Source organism: Dasypus novemcinctus, chromosome 22, assembly GCF_030445035.2.
Source record: "Dasypus novemcinctus isolate mDasNov1 chromosome 22, mDasNov1.1.hap2, whole genome shotgun sequence".
NCBI lineage: Eukaryota > Metazoa > Chordata > Mammalia > Cingulata > Dasypodidae > Dasypus > Dasypus novemcinctus.
In genome coordinates this window covers 42260665-42287719 of record NC_080694.1, presented here as the reverse complement: position 1 = coordinate 42287719, position 27055 = coordinate 42260665, and the positions used below count along the sequence as shown (strand labels likewise).

Sequence of the window (27055 nt, the reverse complement as noted above, 5' to 3'; positions counted from 1 at the left end):
TGAATAGCTGATAAAGCTCAGTGCAATACCATTGGGTTTAGGTTTAGCTTACCTATCTGTGAACTGGATCCAGATCCTCTCTGAGTCAAAAGTCCCTTTGGGTGTGCATCAGGCAACTGCATAGAGAATGAAGTTTCCCTCAAATGGATAGCTGCCCCTTTTCAGGTACGGCCAAGATACTAAGGGTTTCGGCCCATGATGGCTGCAAAGTTCCCTCATTTTATGCTCAGTATTAGTGGGTGTTTCTCTAACTATTGTATGAAAGGAGCCAGAACCTTCCTCTGGCTCCAGAATGAATCTTAGCATTAGTTGTTACAATGGGGTAAATTTGAGGCTGACTGCCAGATTTGTGAGGAAGTCCCCCTTTCCAGAGGAGAGTCAACTATATCAGAACACTGTTCAGTCTGTCTTTGAACCTGTACCTTGGAAGTCAGCCTGAAACCATCCAGTTGAGGAATTAGGGGATAATTCTTCCTATTTAATAGGCTATAAGGTGGAGGACCATTTATTGTCTGGTCAGCCAATTTGATCCACATGTTTACTGCTAATTCCCATGGACTTCCCTTAAATCTCGTCCATCAGCCCACGGGCACTCATCTTTCTGTCTCGGAAATCCATGTCTCTGTCACCATCCCATTTTTGTTGCCGAAAGTGTCAAGAACGGAGATTTCACATCACTTGCAAGTTCTAAGTTAGCCTGAGTATTAAATATCTAATGCTCCATAGCAAGATTACCACAAAATTAGAAGTGTCAAACAACATGCATTTGTTTTTTCACAAGTCTCTTTGGGACAGGAGCTCAGGTACACCTTAGCTGGGTTCTCTGAAAGGCTTCAGTCAAGAGTTTAACCAGAGCTGGGCTCTCATCTCAGGCTTGACTATGGTCTTCAATTCCTTCCCATGTTGGCCTTCCCTACATGGACACTTGCTTCCTTAAGGCCAGCAAGGAAGAAAATCTTCTTGGACAGAAGTTACACTCATACGAAACCTAGTCATGTACACATAAACCTGTATGTCCCATCATCTTTGCTGTATTCTATTGGATGGAAGCAAGTTGCAGGCCCTGCCCACAGTCAAAGGGAAGGGATCACACAAAGCATGACTATCAGGAGAGCAGAATCATGGAAGCCACTTCAGGCTGTGCCTGCCACAGTTTCATGGGTGCTAGCAGAAGGCAAGGAACTACTGGGTCAGAGACAAAGGCCTTGGTTACTCATAGCAACAGTAGTAGTAACATTTGTGCCTGAACCCCAATTCTGCAAGGGTGATGTGACAAGGACCATAGGGATAGCTGCACATGTACTGGGTGTGTTACAGGAGAGGAACTCTGAGCTTAGGAAGCCTGAATCTTATAATAATCAGTATGCATACTTAACCTATGCTTTGAGGGGAGATACTATCTTTATTGTACTGGATCATAAGCAAACTGGCTCTTGCTCTGAAGGAAGATACTGTCTCTATCTTCCAACACTGTTCACTTACAGACATCCTTGACAAGACATTCTGAGACAAATGCAATCTGTACCTCAGTGTTGAAGAGGTACAGAAGACTCATGGAGAATTATCTCCCAACAGGCAGATCTTGACTCTGAGGAGAAAATCTGTTTCATAGAAAAATATACACATGTACATAAATAACTGAAATGAATGGTTGAATATAGAAAGAGAAATTCGAAATGGTATGGAAGCTCAGAGGAAACCAAAATTGTTTCTAACTTCAGTTACCAAGTGTATTAGCTAAAGGGGTGCTGATGCAAAGCACCAGAAATCTGTTGGGTTTTATAAAGGGTATTTATTTGGGGTGGAAGCTTACAGTCACAAGGCCATAAAGCATAAATTACTTTCTTCACCAAAGTCTGTTGCCATATGTTGGAGCAAGATGGCTGCTGACATCTGCAAGGGTCCAGCCTTCCTCTTCCTTTTAAGGCTCTGTAGACCCTGCTTCTTCCAATATCAGCAATGGGCTGGGATAAGGCTTGTCTCTCTCCTGGGGCTTGTTTCTCTCTGGGCTCAGCTGCTTTCATCTCTCCACATGATTAGCTATAGACTGTCAGGTTCCCCAGGGGACCTCTGTCATATCTATGGAGCTGTCTCCATTCCTCTGTGTTCTCCTGTGTATTTACTTACCGGGGCTCCACCATCAAAAGACTCCAACTTTCTCCTCTGCTACATCATTTTCTCTATGAGTCCCCACCTTCTTGGTAATAATTTAATCAAGTAAATGTAACTTTAATTTAATCAAGTAAAAGAGAATTTAATCATAATTTAATCAAGTAAAAGTGAAACCTCTGAAGTTAATATAATCTAATATGCCCAGATGAACAGACCAGTTTACAAACATAATCCAACATCTATTTTTGGAATTCATAACAATACCAAACTGTTATACCAAATGATCTGTCACAGCATGTATTTTGGATTTAATATTATGAATAGGATTTCAACTGGTGGGAGGAGTGGAGAAGAAAGAAAGAACATATGGAAGAAACAGAAAGCAAAGACACAGAGGAGAAAAAGCTCTATGTAATTTTTCCATGTTGTGTGACTCAGTTTCACTTAAATTTGGTAAGTGAAAAGGGCAGTCTTTCTCCAGCTAACAGAGAAAGATCTGGAACTGTAGAATTAGTAGATTAATTAGTGGCATTAAATATTTATTTAGGTGCTATTAAAGTGTTTGAGTGAATACATATATAGGGTGTGACATTCACTGTTGTGCTTTGGAGATAGTGGAAAAAATTGAGGTTAGAAAAAGACTAGAAGCTTCATTCTTAGTGAAAAATCTATTGTGAATAGTACAAACCAGAAAGTGATGAAAATTTAATCAACTTCTGTGACGGTGGTAAGGAAGATATGCATTTGGATGTGGGATCTCTTTCATTGGTGGAATCAGTTGGACTTAGTAGCTCATTGTTCCTGGAGGGTAAAAAGAAAAAAAAAAAAAAAAAAAAAGGATGAGTCAAAAAATAACCCAAGTGGGAAGTGGATGTGGCTCAAGAAGTTGGGTGCCCACTACCACATGGGAAGTCCCTGTTTCTAGATGATTATAAGAACTCTTTATATTTTAAGGCCATTAACCCATATTTGTGATATTAGTTGTATATCTCTCCCCCAGTTTTATCACTTTTCTTTTGACTTTGTTATAGGATTTATTTGTATTCCAAAAAATTTTATATATTTAAGTTAATAATTTATTGTTTGAGTTTTACATCATATTTAGAAAAGGTTTTTTGAATCCATTATTATAAAGTAGCCTCATGTTTTGTTCTTTATGGTTGTATCTTGTATGTTTTATGTGTAGTTTGAAGTTGTATGTACCCTAGAAAAATATGTTCTTAAATGTAATCCATTCTTGTGGGTTTGAACCCATGTAAGTATCACCTTTTGGTAGGGATACTTCAGTAAAGGTATGACCCACCTCAGTCAGGATGGGTCTAAATCCTATCACTGAAGTCCTTTATAAATGGAATAATTCAGATATGAGAGAGAAAGTCACGGAAGCAAGAATCTGAAATCAACAAAACATGGAAGAGAAGGGAGAGCCCAGCAAATGCCACAATGTGCCTTGCCATGTGACAAACTAAGAACCAAGAATTATTGGCAACTGGTCTTCAGGAGGAAACTATCACCCTGATGATGCCTTGATTTGGACATTTTCCTGGCCTCAAAACTGAGAATGAGGGAGGTGGACTTGGCCCAGTCGTTAGGACATCTGTCTGCCACATGGGAGGTCCGCAGTTCAAACCCTGGACCTCCTTGACCCATGTGGAGCTGGCCCACTTGCAGTGCTGACATGCGCAAGGAGTGCCCTGCCACACAGGGGTGTCCCTGCGCAGGGGAGCCCCACGCAAAAGGAATGCACCCTGTAAGGAGAGCCGCCCAGTGCGAAAGAAAGTGCAGTCTGCCCAGGAATGGCGCCACACACACGGAGAGCTGACACGACAAGATGATGCAACAAAAGAAACACAGATTTCCATGCTGCTGACAACAACAGAAGTGGACAAAAAGAACAACACGCAGCAAAATGGACACAGAGAACAGACAACTGGAGTGGGGGTGGGGAGGGGAGAGAAATAAATGAAATAAAATAATATTAAAAAAAACTGAGAATAAATAAGTTCTCAGAGAATGAATAATACTAATACTAATACTGACAAATTCTTATTATTTAACCAGACCCATTTCATGGTATTTACTCTGAGCAACCTAGGAAACTAAAGCAGTTAGTACCAGGAGTGGGGTGCTGCTATTGCAAATGCCAAAAATGTGGGAACAGCTTTGAATTGGGTAATGGGTAAAGGCTGGAAGAAATATGAGGTGCTTGATAGAAAAAGCCTGTATTTACTTTGAAGAGACTATTGGTAGAGGTATGGATGCTAAAGGCATTTCCAATGAGGCCTTAGAAGGAAATGATGAATGGGTTATTGGAATCCGGAGAAAATGTGATCCTTGTTTTACAGTGGCAGAGAACTTGACAAAATTGAATTCTGATGTTGGATGGAGGGCAGAACTTGAAAGCAATGAATTTAAATATTTAGCTGAAGAGATTTCCAAGCTAACTCAGAAAAGTGCAGATGGATTTCTCTTGCAGGTTATAGTAAAGTGTGAGAGGGAAGGGATAGAGAACTAAACTCCTGGGTACAAAGAAACCAGAAACTGATGGTTTGGAAAAATTCTGAGCTTCTGGAAAGTGAGTCCCTGGGGAATAGTGTCCCATGTGAGAGTTTAACTGAACATGGAACCAGGCAACCATTTCAGTGCAAGTCAGGACTGGAAATGCAATTATGGAAGAAGGATCTGTCAAAGTCCAACTATCTGATGGATTGGACCCCTGTGTACTACATGCAAAACCGACAAACTTTTTGTAAGATCTTCATGAATGGACTACCAGCCTAGACTTAAAAAGGCAGAAAAGGGAACAGATTAAAGGAAAAATCACTTCAAGGGAACAACCATGGAAATTGAGGTCTGAACCGAAGACATCTTCTCAGGCCAAGAGAGCAGGCCTACCCATGTGTGTGGATAGCTTGAGTCTACCCTGGTGCTTGGAGAGGGTGGGCCTGCTGCCCCGTTGTTCAGGAAGAGTGCTTCTACCCCTGTTTTCTCAGAGTGTGGAGCCAATTCCACCAAAAGGAATGCACCCTGTAAGGAGAGCTTGGCACCTTGTGGAGAGCTTGGCTACCATCCCAATGCTTGTAGAGGATGGAAACTTCATTCCAGTGTTCAGGGAGAGCAAGGCTGTTGCACAAGCACTTGGAAGATTTTGGGCTGGTTCTCCATCAGGCCTGGAAGACAAAACATCATTCTGTAGATGGGTCTTTGACCTTGAAATCAGAAATAGATCCTGCTGGGTTTTGGAATTGTTTGGGACCTGTGACCCATGTTTTCCTTCCAATTTCTCCATATGGGAGTGGGAATGTTTATCCACGCTTGTCCATCCATTGTGTATTGGAAGCAGGTAACTTGTTCCATCCCCACATACCCCCCACCCCCACATACCCTGTACCAATGACCCTCCCCTGCCATATATGCCAAAAAGGAACATTCCCACCATAGTAGTTTCAACCACAGACCTACAAATCCCCTGGACTCACCTGGTCCTTCCTCCACCCCTTTCCGCTATTCCATGGATTGTTCAATCCACCCTCTCACCCCTACTCTTCCTCACAGTCCAGCACTGTGATTTCGATGAGTCTTGGCATTCTTAATGAAATAACCTAACGTTTTGGGGATATTGTGATGGTGTGAATGTAATTTGCATAGAGAACGAACATGTCTTTTTGGGGTCCAAAGGGTGGAGCATAGTAGTTTGAAGCTGTATGGTCCCTCAAAAATATGTTCCTAAATTTAACCCATTCTTGTGGATGTGAACCCATTGTAAGTAACAGCTTTAAAAAATATTTTTAATTTATTTTTTAAATTTAGTTTCTTTTTTATTCATTTTCTTCTTTTTTTAAAGATTTGTTTATTTATTTATTTCTCTCCCTGCCCACCCCACCCCACAATTGTCTGTTCTCTGTGTCTATTTGCTGCATCTTCTTTGTCCGCTTCTGTTGTTGTCAGCGGCATGGGAATCTGTGTTTCTTTTCGTTGCATCATCTTGTTGTGTCAGTTCTCTGCACCATTCCTGGGCAGGCTGCACTTTCTTTTGTGCTGGGCGGCTCTCCTTACGGGGTGCACTCCTTGCACGTGGGGCTCCCCTACACGGGGGACACCCCTGTGTGGCACGACACTCCTTGAGCGCATCAGCACTGCGTATGGCCCAGCTAGATCCACACAGGTCAAGGAGGCCCGGGGTTTGAACTGCGGACCTCCCATGTGGTAGACAGATGCCCTAACCACTGGGCTAAGTCTGCCACCTTATTCTTCTTTTAAGTAGTAACTTTTGATGAGGTTAGTTCAGTTAAGGTATGACCCACCTCAATCTGTATGGGTCTTAATCTTATTACTAGAGGCTTTATAAACAATGAATTCAGACAAGAGAGAGGAAAATATGGAAGCAAGAATATGAACTCAAGGAATTTTGGAAGAGGAAGGAGAAACCAGCAGATGCTGCTATGCACTTTGCCATGTGACAGAGGAGCCAAGGATTGTCTGCAGCCAGGCTACAGGTGGAAAGCACCACCTTGATGATGTCTTGATTTGGACATTCTCCTGGCCTCAAAATGATGAGCAAATAAATTCCCATTGTTCAATGCTATCCATTTCATGACATTTGCTTTGGGTAGCCTAAGAAACTAAAGCATTTTAAACTTTTGTTCACTTGGAATTTATGTTGGTACAAGGTGGGAGATAGTTGTTCAACTCTGTTCTTTCTGTAAGATTTCCTTGTTGCTCCCAAACTATTTGATGAATAATCTATCCTTCCCTCATAAATTTGGAATGCAAATTACCATTTCTACATTCCTGCATGTATTTAGGTCTACTTCTGAACTTTCCATTCTGTTTCCAGTACTGATGCATCAGTGTTACTGAGTTTTAATTATTGTGGCCTATGATAAAACTTTATCATAGACTTCTTATACTTGACTCTCTCCTTTTAACTCTTTATTTTTAGAAATTTCCTCAAAATCCCATCTTTTCCTGTTATGAAAACTTTTAAATCATCTTGTCTACAATTTTTTCCCCACAATTAACCTTTGTTGGGATTTTTATTGAGATTGTATTAATTTATGAATTACCTTAGGGAGAGTTAACATATGGTAGATGCTAAGTCTTGAGATCCTAACAAGATTTTCCATTTGTTTAAGTGTTCTTTTGCACTTCCTAATGGGATTTTAAAGTTTTCTTTTTATGGTTGTACCTTTCAAAGATGAAAAAGCCTATTATTCCTAAGCATTTTATCATTTTGTTGATATTAGAATTTTTTTTACCTGGTTGTTTTGTAGAGGAAAGATAATGAGTTTTTATACTTGACACTTTCCCATTTTTTAGTCCTTGTAGCTTTTCAATTATATCTTTTATGTTTTTTGAGGTGAATATCATCTTTAAAGCACAGTGACTAGTATCTCCAGAACAACCTTAAGCAACAGTGGTGCTGATAAGGATATTCTTGTCTTGTTTCTTTCTTTAATGGGGTGGCTTCTAGTGTTTCCACCTAAAAATTCCTGATTGATGCATTGCTTTAACAATATTGCTTAGGTTATACATACTGTTTTCTTTTTCCTACTTTTCTAGATATTCCATAACTTCAGTTTTGAACTTCTGGTCTCAAATTGTTTAACAGAGAGTTTTAAAGTTTCAGGTTATAGGGCTGTTTTTGTGGTTGTTGTCTAGTGACTTTTAAATCTATTATATCATGCTTTCTGGTATTGTTTCTTTTTAATTCTTTCATTGTATGGTTTGTTTTCTTTGTTTTGTTGCCTGTTTTTCTTCTATTAGGTAGAAATATTTTAATTTTGTTCTAGTGATTACTTTAGTAACTATAACATTATATAATACATCTAATTTTATATTCTTTGAGACAGTATCTATTGACTCCCTACTAAGAGCAGTTTGCTTATTTTGTTAACCTCTTCCTCTCACATACTCCATCCTATCAGCCAATTTTAGTGGATTATATTATTTTTCTTAATGGTTATTTTATACCTTTAATATACTTTTTTTCTTATTATTTGATCTGTCAGGTTTAAATGACAATATTTGAACCCAGGCTATTCAAAAATTAAAGAGGAAATAAGCATAATTTAATTATATTATCTCTTACTTTTCTTCTCTCATTCTAATTAAAAAATAATTTAATTTCTAAACTGTCACAATTTAAAATTATAAAGGTCTGTTCTGTAATCCATAATAGTCACATTTGTTCGAATGGACAGTTAAATGACTTTAATGTTTCTTGTCAGTCTGTTAATCACAGCAACTCCATTTTCCACTGGATTATTTGAAGTCAGTTCTCTAGTAGTTTCTAATAAGAACTGTGGAAATGAATAATTTCTAATTCATTTATGTGGAAAAGTGTTTTTTAACCTTTATACTTAAATGAAAGTTTGGCTGGGTATAAAATTCTTTAGTCACATTGATTTTCCCTGCTTCTAGCACTGGCTTTTTTCCCCCAGAGGCTAGCATTTTCCCTCCTTGTTAAGACACTTAATCTTCTGTCTAGCTCCTCAAATTATTTTATTTTGAAAATTGGTAACTTTTGGGGGAAATGTTTCAACTAGAATATGTTGATATTTCCATGATAATTTTCCTTGGGTGTGGTGTGCCTTTCACTCTCTATGTAGATTCTTTTATATTTTTGGAAGCTTTTATTAATAGTATCTTTATTTTTCTGTTTTGTTATTTAATTTCTTTTTTATTTGCAGGGATACAACTTATGCAGCTACCATATTTTCTATTGGTCTTGTCACATGCTTTTTCTCTAATATTCGAAAACTTTTAAATTTCATCTCATTTTGTTTGCTTTTGCTCATTTCTGTCATCTAGGATTTTATTCTATAAACAGAATTTCCTATTTTGTTTGCAATAGTGTTGATTCTTTTACATTGCTTCCATTTGGAGTTTCATTTCTGTGCTGTTTTTTCTCTTTCTTCTTTCCTGAGCTTTTCAAGCTTATGTTTCAATTTATGTTAGTTTCCTGTAATTTCTGTTTTCTTGCATATTACTCAAGCGCTTGTTTTGTAAGGGCGATTGATTCATTTTTCTTTCCAAATTTAAGATAAAATTTTTAAAATATTTTTGATCTGCTTATGGCAATAATTTTTGGAGTGTGGGGCACATGGGAATCCCCTATATATTTTTTGTAACATTTATGTAATCTAAAGCTTCTTTAAAAGAAAAAGAATAATTTAAAAAATTAAAAAAAAAAACTTTACTATTCCTTTGGATAAAACTTTCTCCTGACCGACTTTTTTTCAGAAGGCTCATCTTACAGAGGTGACAAAGCCATGTTTCAGCTTTGCAGAGATTCTAGTGGTGTTTGTGGGTTATTTCTTTGGAGCTTTTAATTTACTACTCCCAGGCCAGCTGAACTTGTTAGCAGAAGACTGCTTCTAATGCAGATATTCTCTCTATTCCCCTACTGTATGAATTGCTTATTGTAGCATAACACACCACCTGTAAATTCAGCGGCTTAAAACAATAGCCTGTTTTTAATTGTAATGAGTTTGTTGGTCACAGCTGGGCTCATTCAGATATCTGTGGCTGGCTGGAGGTTGGCTGCTTAGGCTGGGCTTGGCTGGGGAATGGCTTTAGTCAACATATATTTCATCCTCTGTGGGACCAGCACACTACCAGTCAGGGCTTATCTTTCTCATAGCAATGCAGGGGTGCAAGAGGACAAGGAAAATATACATGGACTCTTTCGTTGTTGTTGTTTTAGATTTTTTATTTTATTTTTATTTATTTCTTTCCACTTCCCCCCCACACCAGTTGTCTGTTCTCTGTGTCTATTTGCTGTGTCTTCTTTGTCCGCTTCTGTTGTGAGTGGCACGGGAATCTGTGTTTCCTTTTGTTGTGTCATTTTGTTGTGTCAGCTCTCCGTGTGTGTGTGGCACCATTCCTGGGCAGGCTGCACTTTCTTTCGCGCTGGGCGGCTCTCCTTACGGGGTGCACTCCTTGCGCGTGGGGCTCCCCTAGGTGGGGACACCCCTGTGTGGCATGGTACTTCTTGCGTGCATCAGCGCTGCGCATGTGCCAGCTAGATCCACACAGGTCAAGGAGGCCCGGGGTTTGAACAGTGGACCTCCCATGTGATAGATGGACGCCCTAACCACTGGGTCAAGTCTGCCTGTTGTTGTTTTTTAAAGATTTATTTGATTTATTTCTCTCCCTTTCTCCTCCCCCTCCCACATGGACTCTTGAGAACTTGTCTTGGAACAGGTAAAGCACCATATTTGCCTTGTTCTATTCACTGAAGCAAGTCATATGACTGAGCCCAGCTTCAATGGTCCGCACTTCTTTAGGAAAGGAACTAAAAAGTGAATGTGGATCCAAGCCTGAAGAATTGAGGTCATTACCACAATTTGCCATTTTTGCCATATACAGAACACTCTGAAAATCTAGCTTGTTTGTGTGATCCTCTCATTCCCTGCTTTTCATGACTTTGAAAAGTGGTCTAAGGAATTTCCCACTGCCAGACCATGCAACTGTTCCTTTAGTTCCAAACAAACTGGGTGAGTGGGCGAGGCAGATTTCTACTGATTCCACTGCCTGGTATTATCTCCTCTGCTTGAGTGTGGGCTGGACTTAGTGATGTGTATCCTTGACCAAAACTGATTCAATGTCACTTTCAAGATTAGGGTATAAAAACTGTGGCTTCCATCTTCCTCACCCACCGTCTCTCTCTCTTCCTGCTTCTTGCTTGCTCTGATACAGTGAGCTGCTATGTTGTGAAATGCCGCACAGAGAAGCCCACTCCATGAGAAGGAACGGAAGCCCTCAATCTAAAGCCAACAACCGTGAGTGAGCTCGGAAGTGGGTCCTATCTTGCCTGGATAGTCAAGATTTGAGAAGACTATAACCGTGTCTGACACCTTGACTACATGCTCTGAGAGACCCTGAGGCAGAGGACTCAGCCCTGCCATACCCAGAATAAGCTTTGGGGTAACATGTTACACAGCAATAGGTAACTAATACATGCGGGATTGTTGGTTTACCTTTGAGGATGTGCCTTGTTTTGGAGAATGGTTCCCTGTTTTCTTTGCTTGAAATCTCTATTCAAGGGTGATCATTCTAAATAGTTTGACCTCCTTTGAATTTTGTACCTCTACTTCATCTATTGTGCTTTGGTATTTATTATCTCCTAGGCTTACTAAAGAAAGAGTTTAGAGTTGCTTTCCTGTTTCTCATTCTCCTTTTTGCCCCTGAGTGGTTTTTTTCCCCGTGGTGTTATAAAAATAAAAGTACAAGCTCTAACTTTGCCCTCTGCACTTCATTCAGAGACTGCCTGCTTTGGACCCTTAGAAAAACAATACATGAGAAACTTAATGACACTAGCCCAGTCACTTAGTAAAAGAATCTAGTCACCTTTGTGGCTGTTCCCAGTTTGACCAAGAATCCACCTTACACAGTTCCATCTTATATGTTCAATTCAAGAGGCAATTTGTGTGGCTAAGAGCATGGGTTCTGGAGTCAGATTGCCTGTTTTTAGCCCACTTCTGCCATTTCCTAGTTGTGTGATCCTAGGAAAATTGCTTATCCTCTAAACCTTATGTAGCAGGTTGATATGGTTATGAATTCCAAAAATAGATATTGGATTATGTTTGTAATCTGATCTGGACCTGGGCCTGATTGAGTTATGATTAGGGTTTTAATTGGGTCACATTATTAGGGCATTGAGTCCCTGTCCCTTGGTGGGTGGGAATTCATAGATAAAAGGCACGGCAAAGGACAGAGTTGAGGGGTTTTGATGTTGGAGTTTTGATGTTGGAGTTGGACGCTGAAGTCTTAAGCTGGAGGCCTGGGGAAAGAGACAGAGCCGTTCACCTGATAGTCTACAGCTGACCTTGTGTGGGAAACAGAGGAACTGAGCCCAGAAGAACCCAGGAAGGCTGAACCCTTGCAGATGTTGGCAGCCATCTTTCTCCAACATGTGGAAATAGACTTTGGTGAGGGAAACAACTTATGCTTTATGGCCTGGTAACTGTAAGCTCCTACCCCAAGTACTCTTTTTAATGTCCAGCAGATTTCTGGTGTTTTGCATCAGCACCCTGTTGGCTGGCTAATATACCTTATTTCCCTAATCCCTAAAATAGGAACAATACTTCCTACTTTATGGTATTGAGAACCAATCTTGATAGTATTTTGAGACAGATAAAATGAAATAATTCATGACGAGTATTTAACACAGTACCTGCCAGATGGTAAACCCTCAATAAATGTTGACTATATTAAAGAAAATATTTATTATAATGAATACTCTTCATTGCCAGGCTTTGTGCTAGGTTATGGGGATAATGATAGGAATGTAACTTGGATTCTTTTTCTCAAAGAAACTGCAGTCTTTGAGTGAAATAATATTTGTGTAATATTGTTTACAAACATTGCCATGCACATAATGGTTCTTGATGAACTCCCTATAAAGTGAATTATTTATTAGTTCCTGCTTTGGTTTTCTGCCTGGTATCTCAGTAACTTGAAAACTAGATAATATTTTACGTCTTCGAGGGGGAGAATCCGATGAAAACTGCCTATCTCTTTGGCTTCTTTTCTGTAATCCATTTAGATCTTGCTCATGATATGTCTATGTCCTTTATAAAATTGTGTTGATGAAGTTTTTGGACTCAGGAGAAGCCTTTAGATAAACCAGTTGTTGGGAGTATATGAAGAAAGCTGTTGTCACTGATGTCTATTCTGCCTTCTGGTGGGTCAGAGCCTTCCGTCCAATTTCTGCAACCCACAACCTAGAGCCCAGCTATACTCTCCAGAGACTCACCTGATCCCGGCTTCCTGCTTCTCTCTCGATCCCGCTACCTATGTCCTGTGTGTGTGTGAGTTGCAGGGGGCTGTGGGCCAATGGACAGGAGAAGGCAGAGTTGTAGAACATTCATCAAAGAAGTGGAGCAGAATGGAAAGACAAGAGAGATGTTTGGTGAGATTCAGGCAGAAATAAGATCTGATCATACTTGAGAGGTAGGCGGTGAAGGGATTATCCATTGCAAGTTTTATCAAGAATCATCGGAGAGACAGGCATGAATGCTCAAGTGAGTTCCTTTAGCATTGATAACAAAGCCACCCGGCAAACGCCTTCCCACGGGCCCGGTCAACTTGCCTAGCAGAAAAGCAAACTCTTGAGACCATCACCTGGCCAAAAACCACATATAAAAACAGTTCCTCCCCCTATGTAGGCCGCAAAATGAAACTATTCAGAATAACCAAACAAACCAATAAAACCCAAGCAAAAATCCCAGTGAGGGAGAAGATGTAGCTCAAGTGGTTGAGCGCCTGTTTCTCATTTACGAGGTTCTGGGTTTGATCCCCAGTACCTCCTAAAAACGAACAAATACACAAATGGAAAAAAAAACAACTCTTATTGGAGAGTGGATGTAGCTCAGTGGTTGAGCATCTGCTTCCCATGTCCAAGGTCCTGGGTTCTATCTCTGGTACCTCCTCGAAAAAAAAAAATCCCAGTGATATCCCTGCCTGCTGTGCAGACACAGCTGAGAGTGTGTCAAGCCGGAAATGGAGAGAGCTGGTGAGTTTCGAGGAGTACCTTGCCAAAGCTGGGAAATCAGGTGCCGTGGCCTGCTTTTTGCTGGTGTGGCTCTGTGATGCTTTCAGTGTTGTTAAATGAATTTCATTAGTGTTTTCCCCTTATTAAATATGAAAATCGTGTCAAAGGTAAATGTCAAGGGGCTATAAAATTACCCTTCTGATCTTCTGTACATTTATCAGTTGATAAATGGAAAGACACTGCTGCCAAAATAATGGAATGAATAATTTATAAATGACTGATGCATCTTGTTTGTTGTTCAGGCAGAAAGCAGTAGGACATCAATAATCAAAAGAAGCTGGATTAATTTAGCAGTATTTTGCAGTTGATGTTCTTATCTAAATGTTGCAGTATAGACCTCCATGGCTAGAAAGGAGCGATATTTTATCCTTACCTACTTGGGGGTTGGGGATTGAAAGGAGAGGGGGCTCTCTCTCTTACCCACAGCTCCTTCTCCCCTCTTCTTTGATCATTTTGATGATTAACTTGGAGGCAATGAGATCTGATCCACACACCCTCTCTTGCTCTATGGATCTTCCCATAATCCTTAAACCAGAAATGAAAAATAATCTCATCTTGATTTATTTATTTATTTATTTTTTAAAAAGATTTATTTTTTATTTATTTCTCTACCCTGCCCCCAGTTGTCTGCTCTCTGTGTCCATTCACTATGTGTTCTTCTGTGTCCGCTTATATTCTTGTCAGCGGCACTGGGAATCTGTGTTTCTTTTTGTTGCGTCAGCTCTCCATGTGTGTGGCGCCACTCCTGGGCAGGCTGCATTTTTTTTGCACGGGGCGGCTCTCCTTGCAGGGCACACTCCTTGCACGTGGGGCACCCTTATGCGGGGGACAGCCCTGTGTGGCAGGGCACTCCTTGCGCGCATCAGCACTGCACTTGGGCCAGCTCATCACATGGGTCAGGAGGCCCTGGGTTTGAACCCTGGACCTCCCGTGTGGTAGGTGGACCCTCAATCTGTTGAGCCAAATCCACTCTCTTCATCTTGATTTAAATGGAGGGGAAAGCAAAGCCCATCAACCCTGAATTTTAACTTTCCCTAGAGGTAGTTCTTTCATTCTTCCCCTCCTTAATTTACATGAAGTTAATGTTATTTTCAAAATGTCACTTTCTCTTGCCAAATTTCAAGCTTTTAAAAACGCATTTAAAATTCCTGACACTGCAGTCTTGGTCCCCCTGTCAAAGGGTCCCTTCGATGACCTGATGGTGAAGGGACAGAACAGAACTCCTGCTGTTGATTCTAAGGCTGGCTCACGCCCGGTGGGAAAAAGACCTGGGAATTTTGCCTCCAAGTGATAACAAGCTAAACCGAAAGTCTTCTGAGAAAAGCAAACAAACGAACACACAAAAACCCCAGCAGCCTGCGGAAGAATGAGGAGAGAAAACTTGCTTGGGTCTGGAGGTCTCAGCGCGGAGATTTTATTTCCCGGCACAGTTAAGCAGCTGCTTCCTGCTATGGACAGACACCAGCAAAGGGGAGAGGGCCACGCAGGGAACAGAGGTTTATGATGACCAGGCCCTTGAAGCGTGGCCACTTGATTAGTTTTTAAAAAAATCCCATCCCGTGGCTTTATCCCCCAAGCCCAGAAATCTGCCCTTGGCCAGGCCCGGTCTGCACGGTCTGCGGGTCCCGGTGAGGCTCCCCAAAGCTCGCCTTGCTCGCCCTCTGCTGCAGCGGCCTGAGAAACCCGGGACCCCTGCGGGGCTGCGGGTCCCCGGCTCTGTTAGCAGCAGCTCCTGGGACCCACACGGGCACGGGCGAGGCCCTGCGGGCCCGGCACAGCCAGGCGGCGCTGCCCGGGGCCCGTGCGCCGGTGCAGAAGCGGCCCGGACGCGGCGACTTTCCAGACACTGCAGCAGCAGCGCTCGGTCTCTCCTTTGGGCATGGATTACCTGCAGCAAACCGTGCGGAGAGGGGAGAGCACCAAGTACTTGACTCAAGTCGTGTGATCCAGGCCCTCGAGCCGGGCCAGCTGAAGAACTGCCTGCGGGCCATTTTCCCTGGGCGCCTGGAAGCCCAAACAAAGACGAGAGATCAATAATGAAGGAGGGGAGACACCACGGGGAGGTGAGAGCTGGGGACAGGGCCTTCCCTCTATTTTTAAGAAAGCTATTATTATTTTTTCCTTATTTGACTTCTGAATTAATCATTTTTTCGCCCTCCTGTCCTGCACGTGCTAAGTCTAACAGCCTTTTAGTAAGGTAAGCCCCGTTTGCTTGTTTTTCCTTTTCTTCGTCTACCTTTATGAGCACCACCTATTCACTTTCACACACACAAAGGGTTTCTGGTGGAGATGAACGTGAGCGGTCATCCAACAGGTCTGTGACAAGAAAACTCATGTGACAAGAGTCTCACTCTTTGGCCACATACAAGCCAGCTGCCACCTGGGGAGCTGATGCTCGTGGTCCTGGTAGGGGCCAGGCCATGCTCTACCTCCATTCGCCATCCCATGCAGTACATAATGGATCTTGCACACTCAGATGTGTTTAAACACTCAGAACCATCTGCTTATAAATGCAATAAATAGAACACTGGGAAGACTGACTTTGGCACTATATTTATCATACTTATCTTTTAAAAATAGGACAATTCATCCAGGGTTCCAAAGCATGGATCACTGGTGTCCTGTGGGGCTTGCCATCCTTCACATGTAAAGGAAAGTTATTTCCTTGACAGCCCTGAAGGAAGGTGACAGATGAGCTTTGGTGGGGAGAGTAAGGTGGGGAAAAGGGAAGTACTTCTATCCAATGTTCGTTTGATTTTTAAAGTCAGTTAAGGTATATTCTGCACATACAAATAGAAGCAAAGTGAAAGCTTCCACTAATATTTGGTCTTTACCTAAAGCCAAAGGTCTGCTTTTAGGAAATACAGTGAAGTGTGAGGTCAGCATACTAATTGTCCGGCTATTTTCCTACTTTGTGCTATCTTCTTTTCACCTTTCTTGAGGAACCCTCTTTCCTTTGCCTTCATCAAAAAATGCCTTGCAGGTCCTTTATTCTTGCTAAAGTGTAAATGACTACCAGCACTCAAAGAATAAAGCCTCCATTACCTGTGAATTTTTTTTTAAAAAGGAACTTGCTCTTTATTTAAAGTATCTTGCTTTCATGGTGGTTGCTTTCCCAGTTTTGCCACACATATTAATGTTATTTTTTACATGCATGTAGTACAATAGTTTTCTCCACATGGGAATAACAATTATTAAAAGATGACATACCACATAGGTTAAGTGTCTTTTTAATGGAAAAATTACAAACTGCCTCATTACAGTTTTCCCCCCAACACACAAACTGATTAGTAACTGACTCTCTAGTCACCATATTCAAAGCTGAGAGGATTAAAAATACAAAGGCCAATCCTCAGATCCAAATCAGGAGGCCCTCTATAGAGATTCATCAATACCAATGGTACTCATTGATTCCAGGAGCTGGAAGACGCCCGAATAACCCCACTCAGAAAGCTTCCTTAAGTAACCTTTTCCCAGCTTCCAACTCATGAATAAAGATAACACATTGCTAATTCTTGTTTCAGACAACTTTTTCCAAGTTGTTTTTATTTGCAATGCCAACTCTTAAAAGATCGCTAAACTGAAGTTAACTGAACAGTAAACTAGGCAGAAATTGCTTTACATAAAGCAGGAAAGCCCAAAACGCCACTTTCTGCAGAGAACCCATAGTTCAGTTTTCTTCAGAGCAAAGAAGAAAGAAACTTTTAATCATACTAGAAGAATCGCAGCCATCGGTTTGCAATCTATACTCAAACTACACACTCAGGGAGGACGATATTCTGCTAATACGATTGATTTGCTGCTGCATTTGACTACTGTTTGTCTAGAACTAAAAATTATAAACAGAGCAGTGCAACTCATTTTTGTTTTGGTTTATTTTTTAGGTACTGGGGCTGGGGATTGAACCCAGGACCTCGCATATGAGAAGCCAGCGCTCAACCACTGAGCCACATCGACAGTCCTGAGTTGGTTTCTTCAGTCGTTTTTAAGGATGCATCGGGAACTGAACCTGGGACCTCCCACGTAGGAAGCAGGTGCTCAACTGCTTGAGCCATGCCCGCTCTGGCAACTTGTATTTGAAACAATCCTTACAGTGTTACAGTGTCAGCACAACACTTCCCTTCTCTTCACACCACTGGTTCTCTTTGTGTACCTGGGATTCCTCCTTTTCAGTGAAGTCATTTCTGATATTGACGGTCTCGCGAATCTCCACAGGAGTTTTCCCCACGGTCATATTAGCAAGAGATGGGCATGTACCATCAAGCAAACCCTTGATGTCTAAGTAGTTTGCAGCTGGAATAAGTTCGACAAGTGTTCCCAGGTCAATTTCCAAGAATTCTTGGTCTGTTCACTTTTCTTCATTCCATCATCATCAGGGGAGGAGGCTCATCTTCAAGGCAGGTGCCTCACTTGAATGACCTTTTTAGATATTGCTGCATTAATATTTGGTAGAGGAACTGGATCATCATCTCCTTCCTCCTCAATTCCCAGATCTTCTAACATGGTCTTCATAGTCTCAGAGTGTTTGACAATTTCCATATCAACTTCAAATCTCTCTCCACCAGAATTCTGCAGCTTAACTGAAGGTACCATGTTTGGTCTCATGGAGAAAGTGGGCCAGAGGCTGGAAAGAGTGGGGCGGCGTCAGCACAATAAGGAAGAAAAGGTGGATAAGGCCACTCCTGTGTTGTTTCTACTTGACAAATCAAATTATAAAATGCAGAGGAGGAAGCTGTGGGCTTTGAAGCATCAGACTTTAGGACAGGGACATTTTGTCTAGGCCTAAGAATCTTCATTTTCCCCGAATATCACAGACAGTAGGCGGTTTCCTGAATTCAGTGTTACATAGATATTTTATGACATAGAATACACATATTAGTTCTACTGACCATTTTGCCTCCCTGAATTTTTTTGCCATGAGTCAAAACAGGAAATAAACTATTTGCTTGGATTTTTAAAATTTTAGAGGCCTTTAGAAGCCATTATTTTCCTTCGGACTTTTTTTGTTATTTTGTTGTTAAAAGAACACAGGGACTCCCTTAGCTAGATTAAGGAGCTTTGTAAGGGAGGAGTCAGTATATGGAAATGGTTGTTACAGAATCTAAGATCAGAGGCTACAAGATGACTGAGCCTCACAGAAACTCAAGTTGAGAAAGTGATTCTGGATCCCAGCTCTACGAGGCCAGTAGCAGGGGATTATGGGCCATTGGTCTAGTGCTCTATTTTCAAAGCGACTCAGATATTCTTCATTGGTCTGCTCCCTTATTGTTTCCATTCCCTCATAATTTTGACTCTTACTGAAGTCATCTGGCCTTTCCAGCCTCCATGCTACCTTCTGCCCTTGTTTCCAATCCCCAGGAAGGAATTGGAATGAACCAGTTCATCATGAAGCCTGAGGACATAGGTCTTTGGACAACCTGTGATCTAGAACTCCCAGCGTCAGGGGTTCTTTTCTCATTTGCTTAATGCTGGCAAAGGGTAGGTCAGGTGTATGGGGCAAAACAGAGACCAGCTGTGGCCAGAGGTAGGAAGTATCCTCTTGGGTCTGAGTTGGCATACATTCCAATGATTATTCCACCTAGTGAAAATTAATTATGTTAGGGTCATTCATGTATCAACCGTACTCTTGATAGTTGGGTGCTGAGTTATGTAGTTCATTTTACATATTGTTTTGGTCAATTGAATTATTATACCCTTGGCAATGGGTGATATACCACCCCTGAGGAAGAGTCTTTGTTTTATGACTTTTCTTATGCCACTCGAGTACATTCAGGAAAATGATTCATCTGGTGGTAACTTAAAGGGTTAGAGGGACTTGCCTGCAAGACGTATCCTTATTCTCTATTTATGCTTTTGGGTAATCCCTTTCACTGTTACATACTGCTTTAGTCGCCAAAGAATAACTTGCTAATATTTGTGAAGACCTAGTTTAAGTAGAGTCTGGGTTCCAGCCTTAATCACTGCATTTGGAAAACCTTAGATCCAGTGAGATAACATGTTTTTGAAGTTTCCACAAGCTTGTGTCAAACCAGCTTTTCTGACTAAGAGGCACATCAAAGCAACAATTGACTGCGTTGAAGGAAGCTTGGAACAAGTTTGTATCTCTTGTAGCGTTTCCAGAACTTTACTCTTTGTTTCGTAATATTGTTAAGAACATGAGTCCAAGGGTTATCAGCATTTTTAAAAGAAAAGTGGCATTGAGCCCATCTACTCGGACAGTTTGGGCACTGTTTGGTGGGAACAGGAAGAAAGATGTGGGATGGGAAGTATCTAGATGATGACAGAAATTAAGCTCAATCTCCAAGTGTTACATCTAGTCACAGATCAGGAAAATAGCACCAGGGAGCCTAGAGACGGGGAAGTAGTGGCCAAGTGTGGAGAAGACCGTGGCAGTGGGGCACATGGGTGGGGGTTTCAGAAGTAGGGGGGACTGGCAGCACTTGGGAAGTCCGCCAAGTGACCATGGCTAGGGTACCAGCATCTTATAGGACTTGTCTGTGAAGTAGGTAAATGGAAAATGAGCCTAGATTAGGGAGCAAAAGCAATAGTTGAGCTCTATGAGAACGGACACCCAAGAGGAAGCTTCACAGTGGAGGCCTCATACCTTAACGTGTGCGTGATTGGGCTTGGAGGGAGCAGTGGGCAGGGAGCGGAAGTGGCAGTGCTGGAGTTTAGACATGGTCTAGAGACCCACGCCCCACGTTGGCTTGATGAGAGGGAAACATTGCACCAGGCCCTCTGGTTGGAGACGTGGGTGTGTGTGAGTATGAAAATGGACTGAAGCTGTTATAAGGAATTGTTGCTTCATCAACCTATCGAGTGGGTATCGGCAGGGTCTTTACACTTCTGTCTTTTCACTTTTGGTGTGGAACCCTTCCCTTCAGGCTAGAGATAAGAGCAGCTGCTGGAGCTGACATCTAGGGTAGGAGACATCTGTCAGTATGAACCCAGGCCATTGCCTAAGAGTTTCACAGGTAGGTGGGGGAGAATAATGACATATCCATGAAGAGTTACAACTCCATGGATATTTATATTCATATATGGCATGGTTTTGTTAAGCAATCACATCTTAACTCCTTATTGCAACCATTATGCAACTAGTACGTTGTACCATACCCAATCCAAGGACCACACTGGGGGAAAGGGGTGGCCACAGATGCAGGGATATCTGCATTTGTTGGAATCTTGGCAGGAACCCTGAGTGGAACAAGGGGTGCTTGAAGTGAGTTGAACAAAGGGACTGTTTATAGTCATGGAGGGCAGAGTTACGGGAAGCTGGTGAAGCACACAGGAGGGGACTTCGTGCTGCCACAAAGGGGTCATGGTGCCCCCCTCCAGGGGTCAAGGCAGGAGAACAGTGCTTCTGGAACCTGGCCAGAGTAGGAGTCACGGGGCTGCCCAACAGGAGCTGTGGCCAGAGGAAGGGACGATTGTCTAAATTGTGGCCTGAAGGGACCACATCCCAATCTCGCTCTCCTTCTGTCTTCCCAGAGGCTGCTGGGGCCTCCCATTGGGTAAACCCAACTGGAAGCCAGAGGACAAGGAGCTCTGGGTGAGGCGGTCCAGGGAGCTCAGACTTCTAGGATGTAGGGTCGGGTGGAGAAGGACAGTGAAGGGACCTGGAGGGACGATCATAGGCACAATATTCTACTCAGTTTTACAAGGGGGAGATGGGCTAGATGAAAGCAAATGGATCTAGGACACTCTCACTGTAACAAACCAAACAAATTAAAGTTGCTCTTGATGATAAAATTATTCTTAGAGTGCCAGAAAGCAGATAGGCAGGCCTGGTTATTTTACCCTAAATAGATCTAAGCAACTTTGATGACATTGTTCTTAAGTTATTAAATGAAGCAATGGAAGCCTTGAGAGAAGAAAGTTAGGGGAGTAATAGTAATTTTTCTTGGTACCCAGTAAGCTTAATATTCTTTAAAGTTAACTTGATCTGCACAGGCTGTCACCCTTGGTAATATATACACAAAAGAGTCTCCATTTAAATATATCTCCAGGGAGCATTCAGTATTTGCCATTGAGAAATATTTTTTAAGTCCCCAAACTGAGATTTGAAACGAGGCCTTATTTTGTGCTGAGCTGAAACTCTGAGGCATGGATTAACCCATCAGCTGACTTAGAACGTCTGTGCGTTTTGTGATTATCATGGTGACGGGAATGACCTCAGTTCTTTAGTGAGATGGTGCTCTAGTTTTAGGATTATGACAATTCATTAGGATTATGACAATTAATCATACTTAGCCTGATGACAATTCAGGGATCAGTGGAACATTATTTTGAAGAATCTAATACAATCTAAATCATGTCACATGAACTTAACTATTGAAGTACATCTAAAAATAAGTCTATGTCTTAGTGACTTTTTTCCTTCCCCTTCCCTTCCCATGCCCTGCCGTTCTCGCTGTCTGTGCCCATTCACCGTTTGATCTTCTGTATCTATTTCTCTTTTTGTCTTCTCATCTTTCTCTTCTAGGATTCATTGGGATTCAATCCTGGGGACTTCTGATGTGGAGAGAGGTTCCCTGCCAATTGCGCCACCTCAGTTCCTGGTCTCTGCTGCGCTTCACCTTGATGACTCTCCCCTCATCTCTCTTTTGTTGCGCCATCATCTTGCTGCATGACTCACTTGTGCAGGCACTGGCTCACCGCTGCATGGGTGCTTGGTTCACCACATGGGCACTGGCTTGCCATGCAGGCACTCAGCTCACCATGCGGGCACTTGGCTTGCCATGCGGGCACTCGCGTGGGCACTCGGCTCACTACATGGGCACTTGACTCACCACGCAGGCACTGGCTTGCCGTGCAGGCACGCTTTCTCTTCTTTTTCACCAGGAGGCTCCGGCATCGAACCTGGGTCCTCCCATATGGTAGATGGAAGCCTTATTACTTGAGCCACATTTGCTTCCCTCTTAGTGACATTTTAACCCTAAATAAGATAGGATGCTTTGAAAACATATGTTAATGTAGTTCAGTATAAGAAAGCAACATACTTTTATTGAGTACTTACTATATGCCAAGTCATACCGGGAAGTGCTGTAGAGCAGGGTCTCAAAGGACTCCCTTCTCCTGGCAGAGAAAGCACACCCTGTGGCCTGCCTACAGATCTCCATGAGTAATTTCATATGCTCTCTGGATAAGCAACCTGTGGTGGAGAAGCAGATTCTAGTCATTCTAATTGCAGTTCTTAGAGGGAGTTTCATTTTTGTCCATCTAAATTATAAGCCTTCAGTGGAGCCATTTGGAGGCTGTGATTTGTTAAGTCTTAATAGATGCCAAATAGTAATTATAAGTTTATTGTATTTAGTAGTACAGCAATAGTAATAGTAATGGTAAAAAAAACCCCAAAAATCAGCAGTCATTGGTTTTATTTTTCTCCACCCCTACCCCATAACGAAGCCCTTAAGGATTCTTTCCTGAAAATAAGCTGCTCCACGTTGAGTTGTTATGGAACTGCGGGCCCTTGTAGATTACTGGTGCTCCCGGCACCGAGCCCTGTGACTTGGGGGCCTCCCAGCAGCCACACTGACTCCCTCAGATGCTCATCTCTCCTGGACCCCACGTGCATGACGCCGAGGCTTATCTGCTTTTTGGGGCTCTGATGAGGATTAATTAGTGCTGATGAAGAGCTCTCATCACCCGGGATGAAAGGCACAGTGGACGCCTAATGACACTTCAGAGCAAATGGCACCTTTCATCTGAGGATCTTAAAGCCCTGCACAGGTCGCCATTAATTGAGCCCAGGTGATTGTCAGGGGTAATGACAATGACAATGATGATTATAATTACCCTCAACACCATCCTTAAGAACCTCACTTGAGATCAATTTCTGACATTCACTGTGCCCTCGCTGTGGTCAGCCCCTCGCCCACCTGCCCTGCTCGCCTGCTCCATCCTCCGTGCAGTGGGTTTAATAGAAAAGGGGATTCAGGATTCTGGCTGAACTCCTGCCTTAGTGGAGACTTTTGGAAAGGTAGATCTGCCTTTGAAAGAAATGCTTCCTATATATTTGGTGATCATTGCTTTCAGCATTTTGGAAGATGCTTTCTTACCTATAATTGTTAGAGCTAATAGTTTATGCTTAAATAGCACTTACTGTAGGCTGATGCTGTTTTAAGAGCTGTACCTCTATTAACTGATCACTCCTCACAACGACCTAAGAGGTAGGTACCATTATCATCATTAACCCAATTCTACAGATGAGGAAACTGAGGCCCAGGACAGTTAAGTGACTTACCCAGGTCTCAGGTGGCAGATCTGGGGCTTTATGGTGCAGGCAGACTGGTCCCAGAATGTGCACTCCTAACCACTACACTTTATTATCCATATTATGTGCAAATAGAATTACAATTTTTACACAAGAATAGGGGCTGATTCCTTAGTACCTTATATTGATAGCTTTGTATTTCTCAGGCCTTTCCCTCAGAATGAGTAAAAGCATGATTTGGGAATCTGATTATCTGAATTCAAATCCCAGTTTTGCTACTTACTAGCTCTGATGGTTTATTTCATGTGTCACCTTGGCTAGGTTATGATATCTGGTTGTTTGGCCAAGCACTGGCCTGCTTGTTACTGGGTGGGTATTTTGGAGATGGAATTTGCATCTGCACTGGTTGAGCAGGTCTGTAATCCGTTGATTGCATCTACTATCAACAAATGAGATTACCCTTGGTGATGCAGGGAGTCTCTTCATCCAATCAGTTAGAGGTCTTAAAAACCAGACCTGAGGATTTCAGAGGTCAAAAGAAGAATTTTTGCCTCAACTTCCATATTGGCTCGTGCCAGAATGTCTAGCCTCTCAGCTTCTTCTGGGGAATTTGGAGTAAGGACTTCTCTGTCACCTCTGTCAGTTTCCAGCATGTGGACTGCCCTATGGAGTTTGTACTTGCCAGCCCCCATGGGTCCATGAGCCAATTCCCTATAATAAATCATTTTCTATCTTATCTATCTGTCTGTCTGCTTGTCTATCTATCTCTCTATATCTGCCACCTACTTACCTCCATATCTATACTCCCCCCTCTCTCTTTCTCTCTCTCATGTTGGCTCTGTTTTTCTGGAGAATCCTGACCAATACAGTAGCTGTGCAGCCTTATGCAAATTACTTAGCCTTTTTATGCCTCAGTTGCCTCATCTGTAAAATGGAGATGATAATGTTCCTTTCTCCTTGTGTGATGATCATATAACCTAATACGTATAAAGGGCTTAGGACCACATCTGTCACACTCCATAAACACTCCATAGCAAACACTCCGTAAATGACAGCTATTATTATTACTTACCTGTTAATAAATAAGCAATCATTTTGAAAGTGAATATTTAAGACACTCTGTAACATCATTAATTCATTAAGATCCAATGGGTCTTCTTGGAAGGTATTCAGACTAATTTTTTTTAGAGTCCTGTTGTGAATTTAAAGAAGTCTACTATGAGATCAAGGGCCCATTCTTTGAAAAAAAGATAATTTAGAAATTCCATTGCTCTTAGTAGGTTTAGTTCCCCTTCTAGCAGACAGTGGCCTCTCCATGTTTATCTATCTTACCTATAGGCAATGTGGGTTTGATAATAGGCAAAATACCTATTCATATCTTCTGGGCTAGTCATGCTCCACAGAAAACTTTTGGGGTAATATTAAACGAGTTTAGTATGCTTTTTATGATATCTTTTTTTCCTGGTGCCTCTCCACAAATCTCCATCAAACCACCACAACATTAGCTCACAGTGGGGGGCTAGTACTGTTTTTCTGGATAAGCAGAATTTCTACTCCTTTAGCAGTGGTCAAGAGCCCAAAAAATACAGATGGAGACCTTGTCACTTAAATAAACCTCGGGCATGTCTATGATGAGAACATGTCCAAAGTCTTCACATTATGTCAACAACATTAAATTTATTTGGCACTGGCCAGAGCTGACTTATTCATAATCCCACTCGCTTTGGGAGCAGACCATCTCTAGCCTCACTCACATGCCAGTAAACGACGTTGTGTTGTTGTCTCCAGAACGGGGCATCTCTTATGGGTACTATGCAAACCATTTGTTATGGGTTGAATATTGTCCCCACAAGAGACACGTCTGCATCCAAACCCCTGGCCCTGTGAATGTGAACTCATTTGTAAATAGGATCTTTGAAGATGTTATTTGTTAAAATGAGGCCAAACAGGATTAAGGTGAGACCTAGTCCAAAGTGAACAGAGTTCCATGAGGAGAGGATGTTTGGACAGACATGGAGATGACTGCTGCAGACACAGAGAGAGAGATGGCCAAGTGACAGGGGCAGAGATTGGGTTAGATCATGGATTGCCCATAAGCCACCTCCAGGACTCTTCCAGACTTCACAGGGAGCACCGCCCTGCCAACACCTTGTTTGGACTTCCATTTTAAAAGTGAATATTTAAGACACATCATTACTTGCATTAAGATCTAACTGGGTTTTCTTGGAAGGTATTCAGACTAATTTTTTTCAGAGTCCTGTTATGAATTTAAAGACGTCTACTATGACTTGGTCATGGGTTTTCAGTGTGGAGGAAGAAAAAGCCCATGTCCATCCCCTTGGCCGGAACTCTTTAGAACATGATTTTGTTGGTTTCTTAAGACAGATGGGAATTTTAAAAACATATATATCTTTAATAATAGCATTTCACCAAGATTTTCACCCTTGGCTATAGATTCTCTAGGTTGGATTGGGCATTTGAATGAAGCAACCCAGCTTTGGCGTGCCCTTTGGCTTGTGATATTTTGTTTGTTTTATTTTGAAGTTAGATAAGGATTTTCTTTAGAGTGGTCAGGGCCACTTCATGGATAAATAAAGTGTTGTAGTAATTGCCTCTCACTTATCCCAACTCTCTTTTTGGGCTACAGAGATATCCTTTCTCATCATTTGGGGAGAAAGTCCTAGAAGAAAAGAAATGAGAAAGGTTCCAAAGGGGTCTCAAAACAATTGACAGCCAGTTTGCAAGCTTCAGGCAGAGTGCAATGACATAGCAAAATCGCAAAAAGTTAATCTTGGGGGAAGCTGATGTGGCTCAAGTGATAGAGCTTCTGCCTGCCCTATGGGAGGACCTAGGTTTGATCCCTGGGGCCTTCTGATGAAAAAGAAGAAGAGAAAGCATGCCCATGTGGTAAGCCAGTGCATGTTTGAGAGCCCGCATGGCGAGCCAGTGCTCATGCAAGTGAGTCACTCAGCAAGATGATGACACATCAAAAGAGAGACAAGGGGAGAGTCAAGGTGAAGCACAGCAGAAACCAGGAACTGAGGTGGTACAATTGACAGAGAACCTCTCATCAGACCTCCCCATCAGAGGTCACTAGGATCTAATCCTGATGAATCCTAGAGGAGAGAAAATAAGAAAAGACAACACAGATAGCAGAAACAGCAGGG

The 27055-nt window shown here is 42.1% G+C and overlaps 1 pseudogene; it reads right to left on the bottom strand.

The window, feature by feature from the left end:
* Positions 1-17735: 17735 nt before the first annotated feature.
* LOC101430066 (S-phase kinase-associated protein 1 pseudogene) lies at positions 17736-18265 on the bottom strand (annotated as a pseudogene).
* Positions 18266-27055: the final 8790 nt, after the last annotated feature.